Source organism: Falco naumanni, chromosome 9 (assembly GCF_017639655.2).
Source record: "Falco naumanni isolate bFalNau1 chromosome 9, bFalNau1.pat, whole genome shotgun sequence".
Lineage (NCBI taxonomy): Eukaryota > Metazoa > Chordata > Aves > Falconiformes > Falconidae > Falco > Falco naumanni.
This window is the reverse complement of record NC_054062.1, coordinates 24,845,285-24,863,271: the sequence shown is the minus strand read 5'-3', so window position 1 is coordinate 24,863,271 and position 17,987 is coordinate 24,845,285. Positions and strand designations below refer to the sequence as shown.

At 38.4% G+C, this 17,987-nt stretch overlaps 1 protein-coding gene across 5 annotated transcripts in view; it reads right to left on the bottom strand.

The window, feature by feature from the left end:
• LCOR (ligand dependent nuclear receptor corepressor) overlaps positions 1-17,987 on the bottom strand; it is an 87,502-nt gene that overhangs the window by 57,198 nt on the left and 12,317 nt on the right. Inside the window, exon 1 of one of the 5 annotated variants that reach the window (XM_040605248.1) lies at positions 12,558-12,573. The exons of the other annotated variants lie outside the window; for them this stretch is intronic. The gene's annotated coding sequence lies outside the window, so the exon portion shown is untranslated. Of the gene's footprint in view, positions 1-12,557; positions 12,574-17,987 lie in introns of those variants that run through there. 5 annotated transcript variants of the gene reach the window in all.

Here is a 17,987-nt window from a genome sequence, read left to right as displayed (position 1 = left end):
AGGGACAGATAAACTACCTGAAATAGTCACTTTAAGAAAACAGTCGAAATCTAAATGATCACATGCCATGAAGGAGATCCATTATTACATTGCAAAAGAGCAGTCATTCTAAAATAACTCTGACTTAATACAGACCTAATATCAAAGCTATCTTTTGGAACGCATACCTCAAAAGGAAAGGACAAGTAGCATTACACCCCCTCCCCGGGTGTCAGCAAGAGTGCCAGGGCACTAGCATCTTCAGATATCAGATTCAGAACCCTAGAGAATTGGTGGCCTGTAACACAACTTAGATGGCCAAAGTATTGCTGGGGTACACCACCATCCTTGATCTAACATCAGAGGCTGACACTAAAAATCTAATCTCAGAAAGGACCAAGCAAAGAATAAAACAAAACCAACCAAACAAAAGAAAACAAACAAAAATTGAGTGACGGTGAAATAACAGTCAAGAGTAAAGAGAAACAGGGAGAGATCAGAAAACAAGGTGGAAGAGGAGAAACTAGAAAAAACATCTCATTGAACAGCACCTTGTCAGGCAGAGAAGTAGCACTGCCTCCAAAAAAAGCCAATTCAGGCTTCAGGAAGTGGCAGGAACAGTGGGAAAGGGCCGACCAACCTGACCTAGAAGAAAAATAGGAGAATCAGGGTATTGACCCATAGGTTTATAATGCTGACTCTTTTATGGGTAGTGATCCCTCAGAATTTGTATCTGAAATGAAACCTTGAAAAAAACAGCTAATCAATCTCATTCTTTACCCTTTTGTTTAAAAAATTATATTATATATATAAATAAAAATCCAAAGAGCTCAGAAATTTTACTCAAACTCACGACTCTTAAAATAGTAACTGCCAGTGACTCATGCCCCACAGTTTGCCATGCATGCAATTGCACACTGAAGTCCCTGCCAAGTTTTACAGCCTGGATATTGTACAATCATAGTTTGCTAGCCCACTGTTCTCAGTGATGCTAATGCCACTCGGGTTTTATTAATATTAAATATTGGATTTAGCAGTTGCATAGCAACAGCAGAACATCTTATGTGTAATGCTTGACATTAAAAAAGGCAAATAAGGGAAGTATGAATGTATTCAAAAATTATACTAAAGACTGGCAAAACTGCCATGAAGCTGAGCCCTATTCCCCCCCAAATGCAAAGTGCAATGCAGTAAAGACAGTATAAGCCCTGCAATGTAGTATTCAGTCATTCAGGACTCCAAAAGAGCAACTGTGTACAGTTAATCATGCATAATACATTGAAAACAAAATCTTGAAAAAGGAGCTGCCTACTTTTTATAGTATTTTTTCTCTCCATTGTCACTGCTCTTAGAAGCTTGAAAAGAACATTTCTTTTCCCACCGACTGTCCTTTTCCATTTGGCAGATGATATTTTCCTGCATTTCAAATGGAACAGAAATTAACATGGCTGCCTCTCTTGAATTCCAGTTTCTATATTTTCATCATCTGTATTTCAGTGTCTGACAGTTCACAGCAGCTGAAGAGCAGGGCCAGTGGAAAAGTTGCAGGAATAACAGAATTAGAAAAGAGAAAAAGGGAAGAAGATCCCAGTATTTCAGAGCTTTCTCTTAGATACATTCCTCACAATTAAAGCAACCATACATTTAACCCTTATAATGTTACTGGTGACCTACACAAGGAAAAATGTCTTTTGGGTGTTAGTGTAAGAACTTAGAAAAAAGGTGTTTGTTCTTTTTTAAAAAATACATTTACAAAGCATCAAACATCTTCTCTACCTCAGAAGGCTTGCCAGCAAGTGAAGAATTAGGAAAAAAAAAAAAAATCCCATAAAGAACAAAGAAAACCCTTAGTACTGGAGCAAGGGTGGAATAACTTTTTAAACGTAGAGGTTGTTACACACTTACTACTATTTTACAATTGTTTGTTCTAAAAGTAAAGCAATATTTAAGAAACATTCTTTAAAGCATCCTCTGACAAAACTTTTATGCTAGAGGTAACAAACACAAAAATTAAAACTAAAAAAATAGAAAACAAAAAGAGAGAGTTGACTATACAGTTTTCAGTATGGTCAAATTTCACTAGTTTTGTCTCTGCACCTAAATAGTTTTATTTTCACCTTTTCTGGCATTTTCATCCTCCCTTCTGTAACCAAATATTTTAAGTCATAAATTTAAACTGTAATTATAGTTTGCTGCTTAAAAATTTACCTTCAAGCTTTGCAACAACAAAAAATAAAATCCAGTTAGATCCTCATATCTTTTGCCTTAAAACCGAGAGCACTTGTAATGATGAAGTAGCTACCAGGCTCCTTGAGATAACACTATTAGAGAAGTTGATAGTCCAAGACAGTACTTTACTAGCTGATCTCTAGCAATGTGGATAAGCCAAAGACACATTCAACCCTTTAAAAAACAGGAATGCAAGATCTTCAGGAGATAGGGATGCATTTCTGGACTGCCACTAACACAGAGCCTAGCATTTCAAACAATGGTTTTTTTTTCCCTGCAACAGCACAGCTCAAACATACCCTTTAATACTCACTACATAATTCAGCCCTACATACGTATCTAGTCAAAGCAGTAAAGCTTGTACCACTAATTAGAATTCAAATAATTTTGAGAGTAGTAAAGAAACGAAAGGCCACAATCCACCTTTACTATTACATAAATTATTAAAGAACTCCAAATAAACAGGAACATAGCAAGGACCCTGGAGGAAGAAAATAAAACCCAACATACATAGTTATCAACTCTTCAGCCCTAATCTCTGAATATCGATTTGTAAGCTAGATCTCAATAGACTAAGTAAGTACCAGGCAGGGCAGTAGTTAAGTATAATAGATTTGTAGACCAACTCCAACAGAAAATAAGGTAACTGATTCATCAGCATTTATTTATAATAAGCAATCAGCCTAATACATAGCACTTTGCACTTTAAAAGGACAACTTCAAAAAGCTGGAAATAGAGTCAAATCAATTAAGACAACAGTTGTCTACATCTTTTGTTTTAATTTCTTAACTATTTAGGAACTTTATACTAGAAACCCTCAAAACAGTATCATGGGAAAAAAAAAAAAAATTGGACCTGTTCATTAAAAAGAAAACAAAATATCCCACACAAAACCCCCAAAAATCCAAAGCCACAGTGCAACTAAGAGCAAAAGCACAGAGGAGACAAGAGGTTGGAAAAGGGAAAGAGGGATTCAAAGCAAAGAACATAAATCAAAATTCAGAAATGTTACAAAGGTCAGAGCAAAGAGATAAACACAGCTTTGAAGTAAGCAAAGATAAAATCAAAAAGAAGGTACATATGCATGTTATCAAAAAAAAAAGTTTACAAGAATATGGTAGTATATTAACATTCAACAGAATGGCATATGATCATTCAACAAAACCTATCAAGGTGCTGTTATTTAACATTTTTAAGTTAACAGTCTTGAATTGCAATGGAGGTGATTTATTTTTTTTTTCCTGGAAGTTACTCAGAGAATGTTTGCAGCAGTGTTTAATTCCAGAAAGTCTTGGAATATTGAGGAAGTTCCCATGGGCTGGAGGAAAAAAAAAAAAAAAAAAATCATCCCTTTGAAATGTCAAAACATTAAATAGGTAAGTACTGGGGTCTCAACTTGGTAAAGGTTTTCAAAAACAAGAACAGCTCAGAGGACTACTGAGGAATTAACAGCAAAAACAGTGTCAATCAACATGAGCTTACAAAAATTACTTAATTTTACTTTTATGAAACAAAATTTCATTAACAACAGTAACAGGTTTGATAGAATATTTTTAGATTTACATAACATTTTTGGGCTGACACAACACATTTTGACTAAAACCAGCCAGGAAAAAAAAAAAAAAAAATTAAAAAACCCGACCAAAACAAAACAAACAAAAATCAGCCAAATACATATAAACCATTTTAAAAATCTATTAAGTGACAACTCTTGAAATGTTCGTGTCAATGAGAAACCACTGCTAGCGAGGTCCATCAAGTATTGGTTCTTGGCCCTCTGTCATTTAACATTTTAGTTGGTGACTTGGAAGAAAGCAGTCACTAAATTTGCAGGATACACAAAGACAGAAAGAACAGCAAATAACAAAAGGCCCGGGTCACAGAGGCTGATTACCAAAGCAAATGCAATTAAACACTACTTCTGAAGGGTGGTGGAGGGGAATGAAGAAAGCCACAAAACACACATCTCAAACAGGAAAAATAGCTTCTCAAAGACATACCCAGATCCAGCAGCTGAAATCAGAAGCTGATCAAACTCAGCCAGATATTAGACACTCTTAATTTTACAAGTGTCCAACTAAAGACACAAGATATGCACTCCAGGACCAGACTGACGCTTTCCCTACCTTAGGATTCTGGAGGTGTTATTTAGGGAAGCGTGGGCTGGCCGCTAAGATCTATTCCCCTTGTACTCTCCCCCAGCACTTACATTCATCATGATAGGAGTCTCATTAACTAGTAGGAAGCAAGAGCCACCACCATCACATCAGGTTCTTATTGGATTTCTCGTGCCTAGATTTTCTGGTCAAGATTGGATATATTTATCCACAGCTATGGGATTTGAAACAGGAATTAATTCAGAAAAATCCTACAGTCTATGTGTAACACGGGAATTCTGTCTCTTTCAGGACAAAAATCTATTAAACTTGAATGTTTCAGTCACAGGCATCTTAATAGAAAAGCAAGACCAAGCAACAAGGGAGGAGAAAAAAAAGTCACAGGACAGTTATTAATATACACCAAATCTCAGGACATGCATGTAATTATAAGTTGAGAATATTCTTTTATTCATGCAACAAAATAAAAGAAACTCCCATCCACCTAGATGAGCGATCTCGTTATCTGAATGGAGCCCAGTTAAGTACTCCAACTACCAGTTAAGCCAACTTTGTCTTAGCTTCCTGGGCAGCAAAGAAAAAGCTGTGCATCTTCAGCAATTTTTCAAAGTTCATGCTTCCACATTCTTGTTAACGGAACTGCACTGCTCAGGGACTTACTGCAGACATCCCTGCTCCAGAGACAACAGATGCCTTAGTAAATCCAAGGTCTTTCCAGGGACCTTAAATATCAATAACCTGGTTCTGTAAGAGCAATACAGACATATGTACAAAAGAAAACAACTAAGGATATTAAGACAGGTACTGTTTAAAGTAACAGGTATAACCAAGTCCTATATAGCAACACGTAGCTCTTCTATAGCTTTTTTTTCACCAGAACATCTTGTGTTCCCAAGACAAAATATGTGGTATCATCTGCTGAGGTCCCTAAACAGGCCCTCGGAGCTCAAGAGAAAAAGAATCCTTTGGCCTTAGACTAATGTTTTATTCACTGTAGAACAGCATCTCCAGTAGAGAAGTTACATTTGAAGCCAACAAGGTACATGTTTTGTCAAACAGCCATTTCACTGTTACAGTAACTCACCACAGCAATAAACTGAGAAATCAAAAAAGGAACAAAAACATATGAACAGTACTTATCTGCTGCCATAGCAGAAGTACTTCTGAGCATCCATTCTGCAAGACTTCATTAAAATTCCACTAATGGTCTGTAATTTTAATAAAGAAGCTGCAGCAGGCCATCCTCAGTCTTTTCTCCAAGCATCCCTCTCAACCAAGCAATTCCTTTTCCTCAGAGAATCAGACCTAGGCACATTTTCTCTGATGCAATATCAAACTTGCAGCAAGGCATTTAAAAGTTAATGAGCTAAATATGACAGAAATCAGCTACATATCTCAACTACAGTACTGCAATGCACTTGCCTTCACAACAGGAAAGAGCCCTGCCAAATCCCCTAAACGGGGTAAGATCTCTCCCCTCTGCAGGGGAGAACAGAGAAGCAAAGAAAGCAAGTTATCAGGCTGCTTTGCAGTGATAGAAATGGGAACAGGTCTCCCCATCCTACATTGGCACTCTTAACTGGCAGATTATCTCACCGTTTACAACTGAAAAGTCACCTCCAAGAAAACCCAGATGTGACAAGTTATAAAGCTTGTTGTGAGAGTACAGAGTATAGCAAGGCAAAAGGCATAATGCAGACAATCACCTGTCCCACTCCCACAAGGAATATTTTTGTGTATGTGATATATGTGTGTGTGTGTGTGTGTGTGAGAATTGCATGAAGGCATGCAACCATCTTATCTCTAATCATAAGCCTCAGTAGCAGAATTCAGAAAAAGCCAAGGACTCTCTGCAATGGCTGTCTCAACATCACCTCAAGATACAGCAACTGCTCTGGCAGACTGAACTGTAATCTTCATGTGGATTTGCGGGGGTGGGAAGATCCTCCGATTTGTAGATACGGCATCACTAATCTGGCTAGTTGTTCAGGTTGGGGGTTGTGGGCTTTTGTTTCACATTTTAACTCAAGATCAGGAGGTTTATTATACGACTATCTGGTTTTCTTCACAGCCAGTCACCACCAATATGCAGGACCTGACTGGAATCTTCTCATGTAAATACATGCATTTTATTACTTTAGAAAATAAACCAGAAAATACAGATATCACAAAATGGCAAAGCATGACAGCAGAAGAATCTCAGTAACTACCAACTTTTTATGTATTCTTAAAAAGTCAGTTTTTACTTAATGGCAGAATAAGATATAAATTAAAAAAAAAAAAAAAGCCCCAAACAAACTTTAACACTAAAAAGTGAAGTGGGAGTTGTTTCTCAGTATCTCAATTCAAAGACGGTGCTTATTTGTTCAATTCCAGGTCTAGAGTTCCAGCAGGCAACCAGGTACAACTTTCACTGAGAAGAAACTATATCAGCTAGCTAGAAGTTTATAAACAGATTAAGAGAATCAAATAGCCCAAGAAAGAGTGCTCAATAGCATCACCACAGAACAGAAGTTTTTATACAGAGACCCAAATGTTTCTCAAACTCAGGGCTATTTTTTCCATATCCAACAGTGTTGCATTGTTTATTGCTGCAAAATAAAAACCTTCAAACTTTTTTCCTGTTGGAGACCACATGTTAATGCTTCACTCCCAAGCAAAGTTAAAATGACGTTCATTAATTACCAGTGTTTATCCCCATATCCCATGCTCCCCTGGCAGAAGCATAAGAATAGCCTTGCAAAAGACAGAATTTATCTGCCTGGAAAATGCCTCCCACACAAGAGAAGATTTCCAGCAACATCTATTCACTGCTCCACTTTATTTCCTGACCATAGTAATGCTCATTCCACAAATCAGCCAGTATCAGGTGTGCTGTCAGAAACAGCATGCCACAAGTATGTATAGCAGAGGCCCAAGTCAGTTTAAACCATAGAGGAACCCTCCCTCTCCATCAAAAGTTGTATATGTGGAAGCACAGGACACCAGTGCCTTCCAGCCCAGCCACAAAAGATACGCATTGGCATGGTGCAGAAGTGTGAGTTAGAGTGGCTGAGATACTAGCAACATTTCATACTCCATAGCAGCCCTATTTGAAGAGGGTTGCCTTCCCCCAGCAACTCAGTCCTGCCCCACATCATTCTGTTTGCAACACACAGCCACCTACTTAAACAATTCAGCTAAAAAACAGCCCAGAAAGGGTAAGCACAAGCTGCTGAATTCATTTAAATGAGGACTACTAGCAGAAAAAAGCTCTACCAAACCACAGCTTTGATCTAGCAAACCCTTGGAGTGTGACTCTGTTTTTACCTCCTTTATCACAGGAGGTCAGTTATATCATCATTCATTACTGAATTAACTCAATATATTCTTCTCTTCTTTCTGGATCTCAAAAAAAAATCTACATAGATTTTTAAAATCTATGCAGGACTCTGCAAAGGGAAATGAAAATGTGATTCTACTTAGGAAACTAAATATAGTTGTATCACTCATCACTGAAAATCGATGATCTTCCACAAATAGCATAGACACGTGAAAGTTTATTGAATGTTTCTTAGTTGAGAGGTAAATACACTAAGCTCACCTGTAAGGTAAAAACTGCTAAGGGCTTTTTTATTCTGTTATTTGTGATTGTAAAATCTGTCTGATGTTAAATCACCACAATAAGCCACTACATAATTGCCCCAATGAAGAGTATGCCTTCTGAATCCAGCTAGCTAACAGCATCTTGAAAAATCTTATATGCCAGTATATCTAAATTCTGATAAAGAACCTAACAGAAGAAAAGAAGAACCTAACAGAAGAAAAGAAGAACCTAAATCACGGGAATGAAGCTGAATGATCGCTACAGTGAATATGAAGCACACCTGATGTTTTGAGAAGGCTTCCCAGAAACTCTGGAAAAGTATCCTTAGCCTTTTCAGATGGACTGTTCAGTTTTGTCTCAACAGAAAGGATAACCTAGGTGAAACCAGTGGGTGATGCAGGCAGCTACACATAAATGAAAGGGTAACTGAAAGCAGGGCAGGGGGGCAGAAGTTACCCACTTTAAACAAAAAAAAAACTAAACCAAACAGATCAGCGCACAGAGAGAAGTGTCTTAACACTGAAAGACAGGAGCACAGAATTCGTACTAACTACAGAGCAAATTACAGTAACCAGTTGTCACCACTGATGTCACATTTGAAAGTACACTTCAAGCAGGGCATTTGTGAGTCTATGACACAAGGTGCAAACGCAAAGGGAGCACAACTAAGCCTAACAGCCCCCTCCAGTTTTATGGTCATTTGCACGACAACAGTTATCAAGAGCACAATGACAACTCTTGCACACAAGATATAGCTGTGTTACTATTGTTACTCCTGTGTCGACAGAACTAAATACTAGCAGAAATATTCTTACCTATCCTTCATTCACTCCTCGGGTTATGCCTATGCACTAAAGAATCTGCGAGCCCTGATATTCCTCTGGAAACAGAGAAACATAAGCACAGCTGCTGACAACTTTGTAACAAAAGACTATAGCAGCAAAACAATTTGGTGCCGAATAAGTTGTGGGAACTGAAATTGCCAGATGTGATGCAGCATTAGTCAGTGTAGACTGAGAGCAGTGAACCTTCTTTAAAAAAAAACAACACACAGATGCAAGAAACTGCAGTAAACGGCTATAAGACAGCCTGGCCTTCGGGGTTTAGTGGAAATTTTCACAAAGAGCAAGTGACTGATAAATCTCTCTCTCACTTCTGATGTCATGTAATGTTTACCATCATTTCATGTAGCAACTCTTTCAATCTTACTAACATTTTAGCTTCAGATACACATCATCAATTCTGTAAACTATGCCTGCAGATGTGCTTCTCAGGAGAAGCACCTGGTTTCTGTAAGGTATTTTGTGTCCAGCTACAACTGGGATTACACTGAGCTTTTATTTTTCCTCCTTGACAGCAACACGGGACAGAAGAAAGGCTACTTAACATCAGGCATTTCTATTCACACTTTTCACTGGCAATACAAACAGCTGTACAGGTACATACAGAAGACAATGGGGGGGGGGTGGAATCAAGTTTTGCTTGCCTTATTTCTGGACAGGAACAATTTTCTGGCCTAGCCCAGTTGTGTCAGCAGGAACAAGTGGCAGGACCAGGGACAGCTTCAACAGCAATACTGCTGAAACCAAGACCTGTTTGATTTCCTCGTTCGCTTTCTCAGATTGCCTTTCCCTTATTCAGATTTGAGACAGACATCTGAAGTAGGTACTGGATCACTGCTGAAGACTGTAGTCAGAAAGAAATCCCTTGGGACTGGAGTGATGCAAAAGTCACATGACAGAGAACACATCTTTTATGATGGCCATTCAGCATTTCAAAGTTACACCCGAGTATCTTTTCTGTGAAGCTACAGTGAATTTAGTGTCTACAGGTATATTTAACAGTTTACGCTGCACTTAACTGAGTTATACACACAGTAATTTCAGCTCCTATCATCACCTAGGCCTTCCTCAAGCCAAGCAGTTCTGTGCAGCTTTTTGACACTGCCCAGACTTCTCCATCTCATTTACTCCAGACCTTCTAGAATTCCCGAAGTACAGCATGTTATTGGCCTTTCATAGTTAAGGAAGTAAAACATTTAATCCATTGCACTTTGGTTGAGGCCACCCACTTCCCTCATAATTTTTGTTTTCAGTCTAGTTGGAAGTTCTCTGCTTGAAAGCAGCATGTGTGATCTGAACTTGAGAGAAGACAGCAGTCCCACACTTTCTGCATACTAAGTTTCTCAATGTCACTGAATTACAGCAGAAGCTTAGAATATGTTCAAGTTAATCAAATAACGGGTTTCTAGTCAAGAACATCAAACTGTTACAAAGACAAACATCTGGAGATCAGCCTTCTAGAACAACCAGCCTTGCTCCAATTTCATAGTTGCTATGTCAATAAAAAGGTCTTAGCAGACCTGTTACTGCCTCAGGTCTGTTCGAAGAATGGAGTCCTGTTTAGGACATCCAGTAGATCTAAAAACAATTATTTGATGCTAAGTGAAGAAACACTGGAGATCACTCAGCCTTCTAAGAAACTGCCTACCACAGGCCTTCTCTTCAAAATCTAAGTTAAATTTTCCAGGTAATCCACACACACACTTCTCAAACTCAAACTCAGCATTCCACATTACATTGTATTTCTGAATCCCATGGAGACCAAAATATCAGTAACAACCTCTATATGAAGAAACAAGAGAAACACTTCACAGTTTTGAGTGCCACTTCGCTATAAAAGCTTTAGTTTTTCACATGAGAGTCACTGTCTACTTACACCCAAAGCAGTTCTTTTTGTAACTTCTGAACACTACTTTCAAAGCAACATCTCAGAAACCGATTTCCTAATCCATGGCTAGGAACTGCCGGCAGTACAGCCATATAAACAGGGAAAGAATTTGATACTAACTGCGCTTCTGCAAGCGACACGGTAACCACCTAATCCTGAGGGATTAAAAATCTAGATAGCCCTAACAGATACACAATGTTACAAGACAAGTTGATGTCTATGACACTTTGTAAATATCTTCCCTTAAGGTCATTTTTTCCCTACAGATTTCTTCATACCTAAGTTTCTCGGGGGGGGGGGGGGGGGGGGGGGGGGGGGGGAGGGGGGGGAAGGTACCACGCACATGTAATGAACAAAGTATGGCACAGAGTTAACAAATTGCCAAATACAGTGTATGCAAGAAGCATTAATAACAATTTAATGCAACTGCCTTGGTCCCCACTTCTGTCAATTTTATACTTTAAATCCTATTAAGGTTATATCAGATATAGCCAAATTTTTTAGAAGTGTTCTTTGACACTAGAAACATTTCCAGGCTCAAGGAATATTAGACTTCTAGAACACACTGTGCTTCACCAGATTTAATAAAATAAACAATAGTACTCAGTAAGTCTCAAATTCCCTTGAAAAGCTTGTAAGCAACCGTAAGAAACTTGCTTTTCTATAAAATCACAGGAATAACACCAGAAGGGGTGAGTGAAGAAATCTGCCACTAAAATAAAATGCAGTGGGATACCAGAACAAGTGTTGCAAAACACTACATTTTCCTAGCACTAGTTCTGAGAACATCTGTCAGAGTATCTAAGGTAAAGAACTGAAATCTTACCTAAATCTATTACCTATATACAGAGCTGGACAGTACAAATGAAAATCCAAGCAGAGAAACTATAACCAATTACTTTAAACTGTTAGCCAAGAAGATTGGCAACAGTTTTAACAGAAGAAATTCAAACCACACAAAGAGAATGCTCCTTTCACTTACATGAGGAAAAACCAAAGTGCACTGCAAAACTAAGGGTATAGAGGAACCTGCAAAATCATCAGCTACACAATGAACATTGTACTCAGCATCAAATTCACTTCACTACTGTAAACAAGTATTTAAATTACCATTTCAGTAATTAAATTAGATATAGTAGTTGAATACATGAGACACTCCAAGAGGTGTCAGAGTCAAAAAAACATATTGAAAAATAGCCGTTAGTTTAACACTGACTTCTTTATCTTTGAATTGCTAATTACTGCCAGACAGTTGCTTAACATAACAGAAAACATGAAATCTCATTTTGCAATAACTACACAATCACAAAACACATTTTTAAAGGAAGCTGCATTATAAAATCTACAAAAATAGTTCAGCATAGGGTTTACTCTTCCAGACAACTGGTTCCTTACAAGTACCAGAATAGCGTGACCTGTGATGCAAGGATTCAAGAAACTTCAGTGTGCAATTTTATTTTTTTGTTAACACTTATTTGATGCAAGTATTTCTACACATATTTGACTATTTCAAGTATTTAAACATCTCTCCTAGGGGCTGTATTCATGCATTCAGAAGTCTGAAGTGGTCTTTTACAAATATCTTGAACACAGTCTAAAGGTTTTATATGTTCTTGGATTAACCTACAGTTAATCTTATTAGACAAAGAGCCAAGATTTTCAAGAATGAGTGCTAAAGCTGTAACACTAAATAAGCCTGGCTCATTTAAAAAGCAACCCTGAAATTCTTCCTACTTCTGCCCCCATTTTAAAGTCACCAATAAGCACTAGTCAGATTGCAGAAAAACTTTCTACCAGCAGGCTTCTGAATATGCATAATGCCAATAAAGCTAATTACATTTCAAAAAATAATAATCTATGTGCAATTAAGATACTGGCAACATTTTAATGCAAAAAATTGTTTAAATATACTAACATCCTAGTCTTGGGATATCCAGTCAAGCTACGCAAAGAGATGTGTTTGTCCCTTGCATACTCCCAAATGTGGAAGTAGGATCAGAAACTGGATCTGGAAGAAAGGGTAAACAGCATGTTAGTTAAATTCACAGAGGATACTATGTTTGGAGATGTTGCAAACATTAGTGAAGACAAATACATAAATGACCTAGAGAGAAAATAAAATTAGTTTGGAAACCAAAATGTCTCATGAAAAATAATTTCAAACACTCAATGCAGAGGAAACCCAAGGATGGGGGAAGAAAAAGTAAAGTGAAAGAAACCTAAAAGCAGCAACAGTGGACAGTCAGCTGAATAGCTGCATTGAAAACAGTTTGGAGTTGCAGAGGCATCAAACAAAGCAGGGAAATTGAAGTTCTTTCTACAGTCTTTGCACTAATAACAATAGCCATGTCCTCGCACAACTGCCAGTGACTGAAAAATTCTCCTTCACTCCCAGCAAGTGGAAAGCTCTTCTCAATGGCAAATCAAGTTCTGCAGGAGGTAGGGTTTAATTTTTTTTAAGCAAAGTTAACATACGGTTAGCATAAGCCTACACAGCAGGTTCTTCCAGTACTTCTGCTGCTCGTAGCTTTGTGCAGAACAGGAGGAAGCTAACAAAATGAACCCATTTTTACAGGTGCGACTCAACCTCGTATTGTTCAGATTTATTCACGTGGTCCTTGAGGAAAGAAACCAAAACAGCTACTTCCATGGAAAAACACAAAACGAACCAACAAAACCAAAAAAAAACCCCAAACAAAAAACCCTTTACCCTTTACTTTTTCCTTGAAGTTACCTTCCTGAGAATGACATCCACTCATCCATCACAGTAGATGTCTGCACTATCCAGCTTTAAGGGCAAAGGCAACAGGAGCAAACAACTGACTCTACCTTTGGAAAGGCTACAAGAGAATCCCCACCCACAGCAGCCAGATAAATGTAAATGCATAAGTTTAAGTAACCAGCATACATCCTCAAGGATTGTCAAGCCTTTGCTCTTCAGAAATACTTCCAGGCACAAACTAAAACCCATTTATCCTGCTTCATTCCCAAATGAACAGATTAGGCTAATTTTGCAGAATTTGTTACCCTCAGTAACAAGACTTATGTGAGGCATCCATGCAAATACTTTATACTCAGGGCAGCCCACAGGTCAAATAGGAAATGAAAAAAAACAAAACCCCTTTTAATAGAAGTCATCTTTCTGTCTATCATATTGCTGAATATTGGGACAAGCTCTGGCATGGAGGCCTGTGCTTCAGTTTATGCATATCATCATCACATGAACAGGAGACTGAAGGTTTTCCCTCCTCTTGACAACTGCTAAGCTACATGATTTGTGAAGTAAGTCATCCTAGGAACAGTCATCTACAGCTTCTGCTTGTGGTGTGATGGCAAGAACAAAGAAACAGTTCCTACCAGTCTGCCTGATCTTTGACAGACTGGTTGGTCCTGCATATTTCAATAGAGATTTGAACGACAGATACCCAGGCATCCCTCAAGCCAAAGGCACATGAAACACAGCTTTTAAAAGTACTGTAGTACCATTTCCAAGCAGTGCAAACTACAGGGACAGTACAGAACAGAGAACCACATCACCTCATTGAAGAACTCAATGCATTTTACAGAGATGTAAGGCTTTGGACATGACAAAAATTAATCTTTGCTTTTTGCACCAGGGAATATTGTCAAGGTATCTATGTAATCTTTTGCTCCTTTTGAAGGATCAGCATTAGTGTGAGGTAAAACTCACGTAGGCAAACTCCAATCAGGCCTACAGCTTCAAAGCAGTCTCACAAGCATATCTTCCAGCAGTAACAGCAATTTGCAGCCCTTTCCTTCTCTGCTCCATCATTCATTTCTACCCCTGCATTCCATCACTTACACTGGTGCAAGTTCATGAGACTGTGCAAGGGACGTGTGATTTTGCATCCCACTCACACTCCCCTTTTTATTTTTTTAAAGGAGTAACTTCCAGAAGTTAACCTTTGCATAAGAATAGCAGTTCAAGCTTAAGACAAAGGTTTAACTGGCCCAGCATCCATATTCCAGTAAGAGTGAAGTCTAAGTGGCCACATAAAGGGTTGCCTTAAACAATGCCATCATGAAAAGCATGCCCAGCAAACCCTGGAGTACATCTGCTAAGGAACTACAAGTGTAGCTACTGCTTAAGAGACTGTTCAAGAACAGAGCATGCACTTACTCTGATTTGTTAAACGTGTAACTGCTTTGGACTCCTTGTAAGTGAAACACATGGGAGGTGTATTACAGTGAAGATGCTGGCAAATCAAGACCTATTAGAACAGAAAGGATCTAGAATCAACAATACTATGTGCTGCATAGGTTTTTGCAGCATGCTGCTGAGAACAGACAAGATACAGGAGCAGGCTAGATTCAGGCTCCTGCAGAAGAGACCACCTCATGGGCGACAATGCTCCAATGGAAGGCAAAGGGCTCTACTGCTGAATGAGCAAACAGATGCGTTCTGAGAATGGTTCTTACTCCAGTTCTCTCTCTGAAACACCGTGCTGGTCTGACATAGCCCTGTTGTGTTGCTTGGTCAACTGTCAAAAGAGTTGCTGGCTGACAAATCTCAGCAGATGAATTCAACACAAGTGCTGAACTGCCCTTAGCTCTACCCGTTTTTTTGCCCTGGTGACTCCTGTTTGGAAGCAAGCCCTATGACAACTTTCAACCTTGCCTAAACACAAATCCCTAAACTAGCAGCTGTGCTGAATATGCATTCTGACCGGCTGACCACACAGAAAGCTCAGTCCAAACCTGCTTGGCTCATAGATCTTGTGATCAACCCACGTTATCCTCTGTGGTAGGGACTGTCTCTTGGTGAAAAGGGAAGATACTGAACTAAACCAAGAACGCTTCACAGTAGTCTGGTGTAATGAGGTATCAACTACCCTCAGGAGGTTTCCATAGCTAGAAATCTACTGCCCCTGCCAACTGGGAGAGTGCTGCCCTTAAACAAGCTGTTTCAGCACTGGCCCATCTCTCCAGCTAGCATCATAAACCTAAAGGCATACAGTACCCTTTCATTAAAGCCCAAATATGCAGATCAGTCAAATGGGTAAACAGAAACCCTTCCTTTAAGCTAACATTCAAAAGTGTATTGACCCTAATCCAAAAGGAGGACTAAGATTACCATTATGCTGTACAAACCAGAATGAAGAAATACCTATGAGAACCACTACTAAGGAATATAAATATAGATTCAGCTGTTTTCATCTCTGGAAACCACCTTTTGCTGACAGCAACTAGTGATTACCCTAATGCTTCCATTACAACATCAGCTTCTCTGTAATATTCTGTTAATTTTATGAAGAGTAAACACATTGGATATAAGATTTTTGTCCACTCACTGGAGACATACTGCAACTTGATGCTCATTCACTAGAAAGGCAGCATCAAGAGCAGAATGAAGTTTGCCTGACTCAATTGCTTTAAAGGAGGAAAAGAAATTCAACAGCAGTAAAATGCACAGGCATGTAAAATGTATGATTGCAAAATGTTCCATGTAAATTGTTAATTATGAGAAGCAGAGTAAGAAGACTCAAAATTCCACAACTCACTTATCCCAAGCTACTAGAAGACAGATTACTGCAATTTGAAGGTTACTGTAGACAGGAAGTCCACTGTGCAGCACATCTTCAATGTTTTGAAAGTACGATTACTGATCACCTGGCACTTTAATCCATGATAAATACACCTCCCCACCCCCTCAGATGCTCACTCATCTTGCATTTGCATGGTAACACAAGACTGTTCAGGGATCAGTTCCCTGATCAAACCCACCACACATCTACACAAAGTGAGGGCACTAGCACAAAGGGGGTGGTACAACTACCCTTCTCTGCAGCATTTTAAACCTACACTAGATTAAAAATCACTGTGTAACCACAAATTGTGTTTTTACAAGAAAATTCACTTCCACTGCTATGCATCCCTTGAATGTGTATTCTATTTTCCAGTGGTGAAACGAAGACCTTTCCTGAAGAACCCTCTATATTGGCCAGCATTAAACAACTGTACTCTCCTACACTGCACATTTAGGTTAAATGACATAAAATTGTTATTTCTCATAAATTACCATCAGAGTTACTGCCCAAACCTGTACACTATAAATGCAATGCAAATTCAGCTTGGCAAGGCCTGTAAGTGGACTTGCAGTTTCTTCAGAGTCAGGGTGCAATGCTTTAATTACAGCTGCTCTAGTATAACCTCTCCTTTATTTAAAAAGGAAAAAAAAAAAAAAAAAGTCTACTGAACATTTCCTGTAGCATCTTCTACACTCACTAAACATCAAGTTTAGAATGTATAAACTATAATAAATACATTTCAACATTTTCCAGTAGAATAGTGATTTCACACAGAGTAATTTCATGCCTTTTCAGAAACCAGACTCCACAAACTTGCTTACATTACTATGATGCGATACAGTTAAAAAAATAGCATAATGTTTAACTTTATTCTGGAATAATAATAACTCAAGACTCAAAAGCCAGCAGCGGTTCTATTAAATATACTTGAGGACTATTTCTGGATATTGATCTCCTTAAAAGAAAGGTTCTCTGACAAATCTACATAGGCAAATCTCTATGCTGTCCTAACCCTTAAAGCTTATTGTCTTTGGTTAATGAGTTTTCCAGGTAACTTCTATTTGACTTCCTAAGCTTAAAAAACAGAATCTGCCTGCCTTCTCCCACTAGTCTCTCCCCAGACAATATCCCCCAAGTTTTGAGTGAGAACTTTAATAAGCAAAAGCTTCTTTCTCTCTCATGGGAAAATGACAGGTACTTATTTGAAACTGGTTTTCACGTATAGTGGGAAATATTTTGTCCGTTTCCCAAATATGCATTAAGATGTGTTTGGAAGACTATCAGAGTTTAGTCTGTAGTTCCAGTACCTTAAAACTAAATAGCCATGATTTCCCTTCAGACGTCTCTTAGTTATGCTTACCCCCACCCTATCAAAAATCAGGGGAAAAAAAATAAAGGAAAACCAAAACAAAAACAACAGACCCAAAAAAAACTTCCCAAAACAAAATAAAGAAAAACTACCAACCACCACACCACTAGAAATATCTAGTTAAGGCTATATTTTTATGCAAAATCCATTACATTGCTCTGGTTGACCTTCCACCTTTCTTGTCCCTGGATTTCACAGGAACATCTCTCAACTAAACTAACTATACCATTTAGTATGGCACTCATAGCCAACTTAATCCAGAGGCTGAACAGCAAAAAATTTTTAATTCTTTGTTTTAGATGCACCTTTACATTCCTTCGGTGGACTCAAACAGGGCAAGTAATTATACAGCTATTAAAGTTTATCATCTCCTTTTCTGAAACTATTCTTTGTGAAGTTTGACCCGCATTTATGCTAAATCTGAATT